Here is a 15700-nt window from a genome sequence, read left to right on the forward strand (position 1 = left end):
CTCAACTGTGGAATGTGCTCCCTCAAAAACTACAATTGGCCCCCACCCTCTTGGCTTTTAGAAAGAGTGTGAAGACACTTTTTTTTTTTACTACATCTGTACATCTGTAAATATTGCAAATACTATAAAGACACAATGGGTAGGATCCAGACTCTCATATTTAGAGTAGAACCATTGCAATAAATGGAATGTAAATTAGTCATGACTAACTTAAATGTCCTTGATTTCAAAAGGTCTACTCTTAGTATGAGAGTCTGGATTCAACCCATTGTTTCCAAGGCTCTTTCCTCCAAAGGAAACAAAATCCTACTTCTTACTGCTCAAGGAAGTGGGTTGTACATGCAACAACAGGAGACAGTAATCACAAAGCTGTCATGAAGACAGATAAAAGCTATAGAAGCACAAAAGTGGCAAAATCCTATCCTTGTCTACTCAGAAGTAAATCTCACTGACTTCAACCAGATTTATTTCCATGCTGAACAGACAACCTAAGGCTACAATCCAATACACATTTACTTAGGAGTAAGTCCCATTTGACCTAGTGGAGCTTACTTCAGAACAGGCACGCATAGGATTAGGCTTTGTAAGTGCTATGCAAGTAAACAAAAATAATAGTTTTGCTACTCTGCTTTCTTGTGATGTCCATTTTCTTAGAGACATTTAGTTCTATTCTGGTGGCTCAGTTTGAACAAGATGTTAATTTGACAAAGGTCAAGTTTGGACATCCTTTGCGTCATTCTTACACTGGAAGGCGTCCAAATGTTCAGCTGCAAGTTTTGAATGATGAGACACTACGCAATGAATGGGAGGAACAGCTAAAAGTTACTATCACTGACTATTTCAGTGGCTTTTCCACTTTTAACACGATTCTACAGCTAAATATTAAAAGCCAGACCAACTTGTTTGGAGTTTTCCAGTTTTTCTTTGAGCTTTGGGATCTGAGAGCATTCCCCCAAACATAGAGTAGCCTGGAAATTGCTTTTGGTCATGCTGAACAGACAACAGACCCAAGGGGATATTAATGCAGAAAGGGATTACTGGCACCTGTAAAAATGGCCTCTGCAGCACCAAAGGCAGCAGGCAGGGGGATAACAGCATTGACAACAGCTCTGTGTCCCTATTTCCCCACCCCAGAAATAATCCACACTCCTATGCATACTTCTTCTAAAGTAAAACAAAAAACAAAAACAGAAGGTGGCGCTGGAGGAGTTGAGCCCACAGTCACACCTTCCTAAAGTCAATCTGTTTCTTTTTCTACGATGACCTATTTTATTGTTGTTATGGATTATCTAAAGCACTTATACGGCCCTGTGAACTTGCATAGGGCTTGACAAACAGAGATAAAACAAGCTCCCTGCCCTAAAGTCTTACGGTTTAAATAAGAGCAAGACAAACACAAGATAACACATGGGGACACAACAATACCAGCAGAACAGGGTGTAGGGATTATTAGCAATGAGGAAAAGGGTGTGTGCTCTGAGGAGTGAACTGAAGAGGGGGTGGCTATGAGATGAAGGTAGAGGAACTGTTAAAACACAACTGGATTCCTCAGAGTTGTCTGTCTAAAGCAGGACAGGGTGCGTGTCCTGTACAACAGAACTGGGAAAGCATTACATTTTATTTATACATAGATACCAAGTGTGTACTGTACACTTTACAGAGTTTTAGAGGTAAACAATTTCAGGTCTCTGCTCCCAAAGAGCTTACAATCTAAATTTTGACCATGAGGAAGACAACGGAGGTAGCAACAAAGTGCAACAAAGGTAGCAACAGATGAATGTGACCAAATGTATTTAGGCTTGATTACAACTGGCATTATAGTTGTGGATAGGGATTCAGTGAAAGAGAGGTGGTACCAGGAACATGTCCAGGGAGCGGATTGCAGCAAACATAAGGAACAACAAAAGATAATGGGACAGGGGGAGTTAGGAGAGCAGGAAACCTTGGTGGATGAGGACAGTAGTGCTGCAAGAGCAAAAGTCACTGGTATTGACATATTAGGAGACAAGGGCAGAAAGACAGGACAGAGCAAGAATACGGAGAGAGTTTGGAAAGTAAGGACAAGAAGTTTGTGCTAGATGTGGAAGGGATTAGAAGTGAGGCATCACATGGTCAGATTACCAAGAGAAGTGGACTATTTTGGCAGCAGAGTTCTGGATGGAAGCAGAGAATGAATCAGAATTTTAGAATGTTAAATATTTATTTATTTATTTATTTATTTTATTAAATGTCTTAATCACCCATCTGGCCAGTCACCCAGCCACTCTGGGCGATGTACAACAATGCAAACAATTTAAAACAATAAAATTACACATTAAAACATCTTATTTCTAAAATTACCCTAACCCACCCCAAATGCCTGCCTGAACAACCATGTTTTCAACATGTGGCGGAAGCTCATTAAAGACAGAGCATGACAGAGTTCCCTAGGGAGGGAGTTCCAAAGAGTGGGGGCCACCACAGAGAAGGCCCTCTCCCTCATCCCCACCAGCCTAGCTATCCTGGCTGATGGGACAGAGAGAAGGCCATCCGAGGCTGATACTGTAGAGTGGCCTGTCTGGTGTTGCCGGAGGCGCTCCTTAAGATAGGCTGGGCCGGAACCATATAGGATTTTAAAGGTCAAAACCAACACCTTGAATTTGGCCAGGAAACCAACTAGTAGCCAGTGCAACTGCTTCAGCACCCGAGTGATGTGATCATGCTGACAGCTGCCTTTAATCAGGCGAGCAGCTGTGTTCTGCACTAGCTGCAGCTTCTGAACTGTCTTCAAGGGTAACTCCACATAGAGCGCATTACAGTAGTCTAGACAACAGGAGACCAGGGCATGTACTACCGATGGGAGCAGATGGTCGGGAAGGAAGGGGCGCAGCCGCCGTATTAGATGGAGTTGGCACAGCGCTGGCTGGCTCACAGCTGACACCTGAGCCTCCATGGACAGCTGGGAGTCCAAAATGACCCCCAGGCTGCAGACCTGGTCTTTCAAGGGTAGCTGTACCCCATTCAACACCAGGTCGACATCCCCCAACCTCCTCTTGTCTCCCACCAAAAGTACCTCAGTCTTGTCAGGGTTCAGCTTCAGCTTATTCCTCCCCATCCAGCCACTCACCATCTCCAGACATTTGGACAGGGATTCTACAGCCAACCTTGGTGAAGATTTGAACGAGAGGTACAGCTGCGTGTCATCCGCATATTGATGACATCGCACCCCAAACCTCCTGATGATAGCCCCCAGCAGCTTCACATAGATGTTAAATAGCATCAGGGAGAGGATGGAACCCTGTGGCACCCCACAAGTAAGCTACCATGGGTCCGAAAACTCCCCTCCCAGTGCTATCCTCTGGTACCTGCCGGAGAGGAAGAACCAGAACCACCGTAATACGGTGTCTCCAATGCCCAACCCCTCCAGGCGGTCCAGAAGGTTACCGTGGTCAACGTTATCAAAAGCCGCTGAGAGGTTGAGGAGAACAAGGAAGGAGCATTCACCCCTATCCAAAGCCCTCCCCCTATCATCCATCAAGGCGACCAAGGCCATTTCTGTCCCATGCCCACGCCTGAAGCCCGACTGAAATGGATCTAGATAATCGGCTTCTTCCAAGTGTGCCTTCAACTGCATCACTACCACCCGCTCAATCACCTTGCCCCCAAATGGCAGATTTAGGGATGTACGAAAGTCACTTACCTTTTAACGAAATTTGATTCGGGTGGGGGGGGAGACGCTCCATCCCTCCCCCCCGAAATTCTGGCCGGGGGGGGGAGGCGCTCCGTCCCTCCCCCCCCCCGAATCCTGGCCGGCCGGGTCCGCAAATGGCAGCGGCCATAGCCGCCGCCGTTTGCATCCCTGCAGTCAGCCGTGATAGGCTACGTAAATGTTTATGTAGCCTATCACGGCTGATTAAAAAAAAACACACGCGCATATGCAAATGGCGGCGCCCATGGGCGCCGCCATTTGTGTTCCTTATTTTGGCACGTCTAGTCTATGTAAACATTTACGTAGACTATGGCGAAAATAAGGGGAACGCAAATAGCGTAGACGTTACGCTATTTGCGTTCCCCTTATTTTCGCCGTAGTCTACGTAAATGTTTACGTAGACTAAGGCGTGTTAAAATAAGGAATGCAAATGGCGGCACCCATGGGCACCGCCATTTGCGTACGCGCGGGTTTTTTTTCTTCTTTTAAATCAGCCGTGATAGGCTACGTAAACATTTACGTAGCCTATCACGGTATTTTTTAAAAATCTAGCCGTGATAGGCTACGTAAATCTTTACGTAGCCTATCACATTTTTTTGTTTTTTGGGTTTTTTTTACTGGAAATGGCGGTGGTGGCAGCCAGTCGGAAGACCTGCCGTCGAACTGTGGCCGGAGCCGCCGCCGCCGCCAGGAAGACTCGCCCAAGGTAAGTCCCGTCCCGGGGGGGGGGCAGACCGTTTCGCCACCGATTTCGGGGGGCCGAATGCACTGGCATTCGGCCTCCCCGAGATTCGTGGCGAAATTCTCTGACATCCTTAGGCAGATTCGAAACTGGGCGAAACTTGTTCAGGACTTGGGGATCCAAGGAGGGCTTTTTTAAGAGCGGTCTTATCACTGCCTTCTTGAGAGCTGATGGCATCACTCCCTCCTCAAGGGAGGCATTTACCACCACCCTGATCCCCTCACCCAGCCTCTCTCTGCTATCGTGCCACATATATGGTGCCACAGAAGCTGAAACAGTTCTCAGATCCACTTAGAAAATTAAAAATGTACAGTTAAAATATCAATGAAGTATTTATTTTTAAAACAGGATTAAAAACCTACGGGACTTCAGTAAGACATAAAAACAGGCCAATTAAAATAGCAATCTGCATCACCTGCCAGATGCCTGTCAAAACAAGATCTTAATTTCTTTCTGAAAAGTGAGGACAGAGTTAGCCTAGTGTAGGGGTGAGGTGACCTATTTCTGTTGAGGGCCACATTCCCAGCAGGGGTAGTCTTTTTTGGAGCCATATACCAGCAGTGGGTAGGGCCTGAGCAAAAGTGGATGGGGCTACTGTCTTCTCTCTCCCTCCCCCTGTGAGGGAGGGGGAAATTGTTCTTGCCAGACGTCTGAACTGATCATCTGCAAAAAGCATTTGAAATTAGGCCAAGAGCCGCATGTTGCCAACCCCTGGCTTAGTGGGCCTCCCTGGGAAAAGAGCGCCAGAGAGAAGCTATTAGTGCTGAGAATGTAGCTCCCTATTCCTGCCAATTTGACTTCAGATGAAGGTGAAGGTCAAACTTGGCACATTCAACTATGCTTGGAAACAGTTCAGAGATAATGGAATGGTTAAAATGCCCCCTATAACTCAGTTTCTAAAGAGTCTTCAAAGGCATCCCTTTATAGCACATTACAGTGCGGAAGCCTGGAGGGTACCACAACACAGACCATGAATAGATCATTTCTGCAATGTCCTTCTCTGAGAGATCTTCCTGGCATCGTCACTATACATTTAGATAGCAGGTTAAGACTTCCTCTTCCAGCAGGCATTTCATCTTTAATCTATTGCTTTTATTTTTAACTTCACCGCTGACTCTTCAATATTGTAATGTATTTTAATGTTTTAATATTTTATTACATTGATATTTTCACTGTTATATTTATTGTTTTTGTTGTTATTTTATTGTTCTTTGGATGGGGTTACAACTGTAAATTGCCCCAAGGGCAATTGTCTGTTGGGTGGTATATACATTTAGGGCACAATCCTAACTAGATAGGTGGCCGCCTCCGACCTCAGAGGCGACTGCCTATCCAAAGCAAGGCAGGAGAGGCATGGGGGGATCGTTCCCTCCACGCCTCTCCTGCCTTGCTCTTTTTCGCTAGACAGCCGTTTTCAGCTGTCTAGGGGTGGGGGGGGCAACCAGGAGAGGAAGATGCCACATGACACATAGGATGTGTCATACGCACAGCTCTGCTCTCCCCACCCTGGAATGCCCCCAGCCCCTCCGCTTTTCAGTCACTCCGTGCTCGTCTTCCGAGCGCAGAGGACGGGACTTCTCCGCGCTGCCTCCAAGGAAGCGTGGACGAGGGGGGAGGTTGGATTTCCGGGAACCGACCTCGGCGCACAGGCTCTGAGGTCGATTCCCAGAACAGAGCATATCCTAGGGCCCCCTAGACAGTGTCTAGTGGCCACAGGATTGCGCCCTTAATTTATAAATAGCAGCCACCATGTTTAAAGGTACAGAAACACACTTTCTTCCCACCATGTGACAACTCAAGCTGCCAAGCCACTCAAGTCACTCACCCACATAGGAAGGGACTGAGAGAAATTTGGAGGTTACTGAAATACTGAATGGGAAGAAGTGATATGGCAACTAAATGAACATAAGAAGCAAAGGAGAGGTAGGAATCAAAGATAAAGCCAACAAGGTGAACAAAGACTGACAAAAGAGAAGACAGCTTGGGAGGAGTGTAAGGTGGACATCAGTTCAGTCCATAGAGAGCAGTATAGGAAAAGGCATCAATCTATTAAAAAAAGGAGGAGGAAACTATGAATGCAGATCTGGGAAAGAAGCTCAGAGGTAGCGGGTGATAATCCTGTTATTTGTTTGTAGCGCCAGAAAGAGTGAAGCGGCTGGGCCAAAGCTGAAAGGACACTCAGCTGTGGATGTGTCTGGTGGTGAAAAGAAAATCCGATGCTGTAAAGAACAATATTGTTTAGGAACCTGGAATGTAAGATCAATGAATCAAGGTAAGCTGGAGGTGGTCAAACATGAGATGGCAAGATTGAACATCGACATCTTGGGAATCAGTGAACTAAAATGGACAAGCATGGGCGAATTTAATTCAGGTGACCATCATATCTACTACTGTGGGCAAGAATCCCTTAGAAGAAATGGAGTAGCATTCATAGTCAATAAAAGGGTGGGAAAAGCAGTACTGGGGTACAATCTCAAGAACAACAGAATGATCTCAGTACGAATCCAAGGCAAACCATTCAACATCACAGTAATTCAAGTCTATGCCCCAACCACTGAGGCCGAAGAAGCTGAGGTTGATCGGTTCTATGAAGACCTACAACACCTTCTAGAACTAACACCAAAAAAAGATGTCCTCTTCATCATAGGGGATTCGAATGCTAAAGAAGGAGGTCAAGAAATCACTGGGATAACAGGCAAGCATGGCCTTGGTGTACAAAATGAAGCAGGACAAAGGCTAATAGAGAACACCAAGAGAACATGCTGATCATAGCAAACACTCTTTTCCAACAGCACAAGAGGCGACTCTACACATGGACATCACCAGATGGTCAATATCGAAATCAGATTGATTATGTAGTTTGCAGCCAAAGATGGAGAAGCTCCATACAGTCAGTAAAAACAAGACCTGGAGCTGACTGTGGCTCAGATCATGAGCTGCTTCATGCAAAATTTCGGCTTAAATTGAAGAACGTAGGGAAAACCACTAAACCATTCAGGTATGACCTCAATCATATCCCTTATGAATATGAATGCAGTGGAGGTGAGGAATAGATTTCAGGGATTCGACCTGATAGACAGAGTGCCTGAGGAACTATGGACGGAGATCCGTAACACTGTTCAGGAGGCAGCAACTCAATCCATCCCAAAGAAAAAGACATGCAAGAAAGCAAAGTGGCTGTCTGATGAGGCTTTGCAAGTAGCTGAGGAAAGAAGGGAAGTGAAAAGCAAGGGAGAAAGGGGAAGATATATCCAACTGAATGCAGAGTTCCAGAGAATAGCAAGGAGAGACAAGAAGGCCTTCTTAAATGAACAATGCAAAGAAATCGAGGAAAACAACAGAATGGGAAAGACTAGAAATCTTTTCAAGAAAATTGGAGATCTCAAGGAAATGTTTTGTGTAAAGACGGGCATGATAAAGGACAAAAAAGGCAGGGACCTAACAGAAGCAGATGAGATTAAGAAGAGGTGGCAAGAATACACAGAAGAACTATACAGGAAAGATCTGAATTTCCCTGATAGCCATGATAGTGCGCTCACTGAACTTGAGCTGGACATCCTCGAGAGTGAAGTCAAGTGGGCCTTAGGAAGCATTACTAGCAACAAAGCTAGCGGAGATGACAGTATTCCAGCTGAGCTATTTAAAATCCTAAAAGATGATGCTGTTAAAGTGCTGCACTCAATATGCCAACAAATCTGGAACACTCAACAGTGGCCACAAGACTGGAAAAGGTCAGTTTACATTCCAATTCCAAAGAAGGGCAACGCCAAAGAGTGTTCAAACTACCATACAACTGCGCTCATTTCACATGCCAGCAAGGTTATGCTGAAAATCCTACAAGCTAGGCTTCAGCAGCATGTGAACCAAGAACTACCGGAAATACAAGCTGGGTTTCGAAGAGGCAGAGGAACTAGAGATCAAATGGATCATGGAGAAAGCAAGAGAATTCCAGAAAAGCGTCTATTTCTGCTTCATTGACTACACTAAAGCCTTTGATTGTGTGGATCACAACAAACTGTGGCAAATTCTGAAAGAGATGGGAGTACCAGACCACTTTACCTGTCTCCTGAGAAACCTGTATGAGGGTCAAGAAGCAACAGTAAGAACTGGACATGGAACAACCGATTGGTTCAAAATTGGGAAAGGAGTACGACAAGGCTGTATATTGTCGCCCTGCTTATTTAATTTATATGCAGAGTACATCATGAGAAACGCCGGGTTGGATGAATCACAGGTCGAATTAAGATTGCCAGGAGAATTATCAACAACCTCCGATACGCAGATGATACCACCCTAATGGCAGAAAGCGAAGAGGATCTAAAGAGCCTCTTGTCGCGGATGAAAGTGGAGCGTGCAAAAGCTGGTTTGAAACTCAACATTAAACAAACGAAGATTATGGCATCTGGCCCCATCACTTCCTGGCATATGGAAGGGGAAGAAATGGAAGCAGTGACAGATTTTACTTTCTTGGGCTCCAGGATCACCGCAGACGGTGACTGTAGCCATGAAATTAAAAGACGCTTGCTCCTTGGGAGGAAAGCTATGGCAAACCTAGACAGCATAGTAAGAAGCAGAGACATCACCTTACCGACAAAGATTCATATAATCAAAGCTATGGTTTTCCCAGTAGCGACGTATGGCTGTGAGAGCTGGACTATAAGGAAGGCTGAGCGCCCAAGAATTGATGCCTTCGAACTGTGGTGCTGGAGAAGACTCTTACGAGTCCCCTGGACTGCAAGGAGGTCAACTCAGTCAATCCTAAAGGAAATCAACCCTGAGTGCTCATTGGAAGGACAGATACTGAAGCTGAAGCTCAAATATTTTTGCCACCAAATCCGAAGAGAAAAGTCACTGGAAAAGACCCTGATGCTCGGAAAGATTGAAGGCAAAAGGAGAAGGGGACGGCAGAGGATAAGATGGCTAGATAGCATCACCGATGCAATGAATATGAATTTGACCACACTCCGGGAAAGAGCGGAGGACGGGAAGGCCTGGCGTGCTATGGTCCATGGGGCCACGAAGAGTCGGACATGACTGAACGACTGAACAACAACAACAACATACAGCTTGATATATTAAAATCCCTCTGTAGTTCACAATAAAATACAATATAACACTAAAAAGCAAGATAAAAGTAATATATAATTAATTAAAAACATTAAAACATTACAAATATTACAGCACCAAAAACAATGAAACGCAGTAGTAGCAGAGTCCCTCACAGGTCAGCAAAAGCCTGGGTGAGCAAGTGTGCTTTCAAGAGCCATTTAAAACTAGCCACTGCGTCTGCCTCTTGAACTACACATATTCTAAACCCTATAATGGGAGAATAAAGGCCCTGCTACCAGCTCAGTTCTGGCTGAATCTTACATACCCCTCATCCTTTCCCGCCATTCTGTCTCTCTCTCTTACACACACACACACACACACAGATGAAACACGTGTTCTTGATTCATTTCCATTAGGTTTTATATCTGGCTTTGTGACAAAAATGGTATTGATTTCCCTCACAGACAATATTTGTTTGGAGATAGACAGTGGGTGTGATGGCCCTGTTTGTCAGACTAAATCACTAAGCCACACCTCCACAAAGGCACACAAACAGATGTTTCATGTTGCCTTTCCCTGTAGCTTGAGTTTTTCAACTTACTGCTGCCAGTAGCCACAGCCCAGCTCAGAATGACCTCCCCTGAGACCTCCAGCTCAGAATCCTCCTCCAGATCACATCATGACATTAATCTTGTTCTCCCTACATCTAGCATAACTGCAAGGCCCTCAACCTGTGCTGTCACTTTATGGTACCAGTTCCTAAATATTGACAGACTGCTGCAGCGAGATACAAACCGCCACAAAGAAAAAATAGAGTCCTTGTTTGGTTTTTTAAGAAGTGGGACCACGATTTCTGCAGAATAAAATCTTAAAGGAATTTTCCTTTAGGAGCCCCTCTTTCAGAGATTCAGGTCCCCTGCGAGTCCTCCCTCCCACCCTGCTGCAAAGAGCCACAATATGTTCTACCTGCCCAGCCAGTACCTATTTAAGACCCCCAAGCAAGGCAAACAAGGCAACTTCCAAGGCACCTGCATTTACAGCAGAGGTGTCAAACCTCTTTCAGCCCGAGGGCCAAATATAGTTTCAGAGCTCTCCGAGGCCACATTCCAGTGGCAGGTGGAGCTGAAGGCAAAATGGGTGGGGCCCTAAATATCCCCTCCCCCCAATACCAGCATATTTCTGCTTAAAGCACTTACTGCCAGTAACTCAGCCTTGGGAGATGTATTAGAATGGGAAAAAACTGCAAAAGCCAGGAAACCATCAGACAATTAGCGGTCAGGGGCGAAGCGGGTGTGGACATCTAGATTTGGCCCACGGGCCTGAGGTTCAACGCCCCTGCTTTGCAGTGCAAACCTGTGCATGTTTGCTCAGAAGTAAGTCCCACTGTGATCAATAGGTAAGCGTGCATAGGCTTGCTCAGAAGCAAGTCTCACTGACTTTATTGGGATTTACTCCCATGTAAGGGTTCATAGGATTGCACCCTTAGTTATGTTTTTGAGAGAGCTGCTTCTTGCACTTTTAGAGTTATCCACTTGTTTCAATTAACGTTTCTAGATGAGAGTGTGATTCTAATCTAAGCTAATGATAGTACCCAGGAATCTGGAGCCCTATTTAAGTGTTCATTTCTCCACATGCTTAACATTGAATAGAAACAGCTGAGCCCCATACGCTGCCCCCGCGTTCCCTGCTGGTCTCACCCCCACACTGTCCATGTGCTGAGGGTATATCTGCAGATGAGAAGACTGATGAATGTGTGTAGGCTGCCCCTATGAACTGGAAACCTGATTGCCCAGAGTTCCAGATCATGGGGACAGCCTATGCATGTTCAGCAAGCTTCCCACTATGTACATGTCTCCAGTGCGTGGAAACCATGGGGATGTGACATCAGGGGTGGGGCTAAGAAAACAATCATATAGACCTCTTTCACTGCTAAATGTGGATTATAAGATCATGGCTACTGCGCAGGTATCAAGGTTACATTAATATTTCCCCTTAGTATGTTCTGAAGGATCAGGCTGGCTTTGTAAAAGGGAGAAAATTGGCAGTTAATATGAGGAAGGTGAACAACTGGATTGTCACTGGAAAAATGCAAGGAAAAGAGGGGGGAAAAGATGGAGAACATTTTTATGATGGTGGATGCTCAAAAATAATTCAGTTTGGTAGAATAGCCCTATTTAAAAGCAGTACTAACTAAATATGCATTTGGAAATCAAATAATTTTCAATTACTTATGACAGGCCCATATCAAGTATCACTATGAATAAAGGTATTACACTAATGTGGATTATGAATAATGTGTTATCAGACCCAATCATATTGGAAAGAGGAACATGGCAAGGATACCCCTTGTTTCTAGTACCATTTGTTCTAAATAGAGATTTAGCAATGGCTATTAAGACAACTGTAGAAGGCATGAGGATGAGAGAAAAAGTAAACTAGCATTGTATGCAGACAAAATTGTACAGATTTTGGTAGATCCAGCAAATTAATTAGAAGAGGCTCTAGCAAGGATACAGAAACATGTTTCATGATATAAACTAACCAAATCAAAATCTGAAATAGCGGGCATAAAGATGGAACAGCAGGTAATCAATAAAATCTCATTGTTTTGTGAAACTCTACAGAAGAAGAAGGTTAAATATGTAGAAGTAGTGAAAGCAGCATCTTTTATGTTCACTGAATTATTCTCTGGACATAAATGAGATGCAACAGATGAAAAAATGGTCTAAAATACAGCTTTCTTGGACAGAGAAAATGGCTTCTATTAAAGAATGTAATGTCAAAGTTTTTTTATTTTTAACTTTACCTATTGCTATCCCTAAAAAGGGGGGCTAGATGATAAAGATATTAGCGCAAGTAAAAGATCTCGAATTGTGTATGAAGCGTTACATCAAAATAAGGCAAACAGAGGCATGAGAATACATAGTATAAAAACATAGGCAAAGATCCAGTGGTGTCATGGCACTAGTACTACTGATGTTGCACTAGCATGAACCACTGCTAGTACAATGGGTTGGAAACCCATCACACTAGCGATTACTACTGATGTTGTGCTAACAATATTTTAAACCAGCATTGGATCCTTCCCATATAATGTAGCGTCACAGATGGCTGGATTATCACCAGGGTTTTAGGTCTTTTGCTTAAGGACTAGTAAACATGCAAGAACAAGGTGGCATACACAGTCCTCCCCATTTTATCCTCATAACAACCCCTGTGAGGTAGAGCTGAGAAAAAGTGACTGGCTCAAGGTAATCCAGTGAGCTTCATGGCTGAGTGGGGATTTGAACCCATGTTTTCCTAGTCCAGCACTCTAACATTGCACCACACTGGTTTAAATTATTTAAAAAATTAAAGAAGACCTGTCAGTTTGGAGAAGCATGAATACTTTATTTTTAGGAAGATGGGCAAAGCAGTCCTATATACCAGTTACGCAACGGGAAGAGTCATGCTGTTGCTATGCTGGTAAAATGGTTGCCATATCCAGTACTCACTTCCCCTGGAGCGGGACAACACAACACAGAAAATCCAAATACGGTAAATACTTCTTCAGCATCCCTTGGTCAACCAGTCAGGAAATGTGCTGGAAACAACACCCACATGCTGCCCACACATGGGAGACAATGAACTCACAATAACATACCACTAGCACACACTCCTACATCACAACATGTACAACAATGCCACAGAGCTCCCAGTCCATCAGCAGCAGTGGCACAATTACTGCAAGTGCCCAGACATCCCTCCAAACAGATGTTTGAATCCCCTTATGGTGCTCTTTAGGAGCATTTTGGAGCATAGCACAGAAAGAGAAGGAGAGACCACACAGACACCCCACATAGCTCCTGTGGCAGGATGCCTGCAGAGATAATATGCAGTTCTTGAACAAGGGTTTAAAACTCACCCAGAAATGAAAAAAAAAAAAACTCTTTTGATAAGCAGCCACAAGTGGGGGGCCTGTGTCTGGAGTCCCAAGATGAGGTATCTATTATGGCCTAGTGCCTAGTAAAGAAATGTTAGGAATTTGCACAAGTTCCCATGTGTGTTCTGGAGACAGCCTGTTTTGTGCAATGTGCTCCCTTTTTATGTAAAGTTTCCTTTCTACCTGTTTGCTGTTACCAGAGTTCCCCTTGGGACTGTCATGCTGACGGCAGGGGCGATTTCTCTTTAAAGGCAGGGGGGAAGTGCCCTGCCATCATTCTATGCCAGAGCTTTCCAAACTGTGTGCCACGACACATTAGTGTGTCGGCGGCAGTGTGTAGGTGTGTCATGCGAAATGCAGAAAATCATGCGGAAGGGCACCACGGAGCTCCCTGACTCGCGTTTGCTTCCCTTGGCCCCTGGAACTTCCTAAAGCAGCTACTGTTAAAGCAGCTAAGGCTTAGCTGCTTTAACATTAGCTGCTTTAGGATCATGTGGCATCTTGACGCAGGGCGCTTGTGATTGGTGGTGTTGGAGCATACAGCGAGGTAGAGGCATGGGGCAAAGAGAGGGGCAGGGAGGCACCGCCCTGGGAGCAGAGCTTGGCCGGCGCAGAGAAGTGGCAGCGGCCCCCGGCCCTGCGAGATTTCGAGTGCACCCTTCACAGACTTCTGCACCACACTTCTGCATGGCCAGGCCAGAGTAGTGCGCAAGCAGGCCGTCCATTGTCTTGGCCAGTCGGAATGGAGCTCAGTGGAGGCCAGAAGCCTCAGAATCAGTGTGCTCCCAATCACCCAGGCGAGCGCAGCTGCAGGCTGTCACCCAGTCAATGCACCTGCTGCTGGCTGAAGGGTGGCCACCCTCCCAAGCCCAATGTGGCAAACAGCAAGCCACCCACCATGTGGCACTTATAATTTGATTTCCGCCATTTATTTTTATTTTTACTCTGCTGTAATTGTGGATTAACCACCCACCGGCAGTATACCACCGGAGAGTGCTGGAACTGGACTCTGGACATAGGCATTGCAAATATTTACAGCAATATAGCCTTGTAGTGAGACATATATATTTACACCATTTTTGTTGGACTTTTGCTTCTCTACTTCATGTGTTTTTGCAGCTGAGCTCCTACCTGGGCCTATGTGTCCTAATATGTACTGTAAATACTTCAGTTAATTTTGTTTATATTTCACATTTTCTTGCAATTATTTACATACTGTTACTCACAAATGACAACAATGTATGTTATTATCTTACAAATCATATATTTTTAAAAATATAAATGAAAGGTTTTCATGAGATATGTTCTATCCCCATACATTTCATTATTACAATTTATGTATGTGTCTGTATCTCTTATAATGGGTTAGTTTAACCTCCGGTTTGCTAGTAAAACTGAATTACCATGTCACAAAATGATGCATGTCTAAAAAGTGTGTCACCAACATGAAAAGTTTGGAAAGCTCTGTTCTATACCTTTCCCAAGAGAGAGAAGTCATTCATTTACTGTGCAGTCTTTTCCCAACCTCTGTTATTGCTGCTGGCATTAGGTGGAGGGGGGTGGGGTGGTGCTTCTGAGTACACATGCCTCCCTGTTCTCTGTTTCCTTCTTCTGGGCTGGGTAAGGCATTCTCAATCACTATTGAATTTCCCTAAGGAGGTAGCAGGCAGGCAGATCAGTCATCTTGGATGTTCTGCTGGATTTCCAAATATGGTCCTGATTGGTTCTCCCAGAACAGGGCAGCACTTCAGGGTGCCCACAGCCAATCAATACACTTGGTTATTACCAGGTGTTTTAAAAAATTCTTTCTGTGTCTGCTGGGCCCTTGAGAGATTGGAGGAAAGGGAGTAGCAGTAGCTGCAGCCAGAAGGTTGCTTCCTTTGTGAGTTTAATTGTGGGGAGGGGGGATTTCCGTGGGTGGGAGTAATTTGTTATTTTAAAAAACTAAAGGCCTGGGAGCATTTCAGAGAAGGGGGGGCTGTCCCAGGAGCCTCCAACCCCTTACTATTTCCCCCCTTTTCCTCCCATCCCCCTATTTTGCTCTATTTTTCTAGTTTGGTTTGCAGACATGATCTTAAAGTTAATTTGTCTCAGTTTCCCTTTTTTGTGTAATGTGTTGCTGCTGCTGTGGATTCACTGCTTTTGTGTGTTGCTGCGCGGATCACTCCTCCCCGAACTCTCAGCTTTGCAGGCATAATCTCCAAGTCAATTTGCCTCTGTTTCCATTTTCTGTGCAACGGGGTTGTTGCCTTGGCTCCACCTACTGCACACTCAGCATTGCCCACCATTGGCTGCCCTG

The sequence above is a fragment of the Heloderma suspectum genome, chromosome 1 (assembly GCF_057233095.1).
Source record: "Heloderma suspectum isolate Gila_16-S chromosome 1, 16-S_ref, whole genome shotgun sequence".
Lineage (NCBI taxonomy): Eukaryota > Metazoa > Chordata > Lepidosauria > Squamata > Helodermatidae > Heloderma > Heloderma suspectum.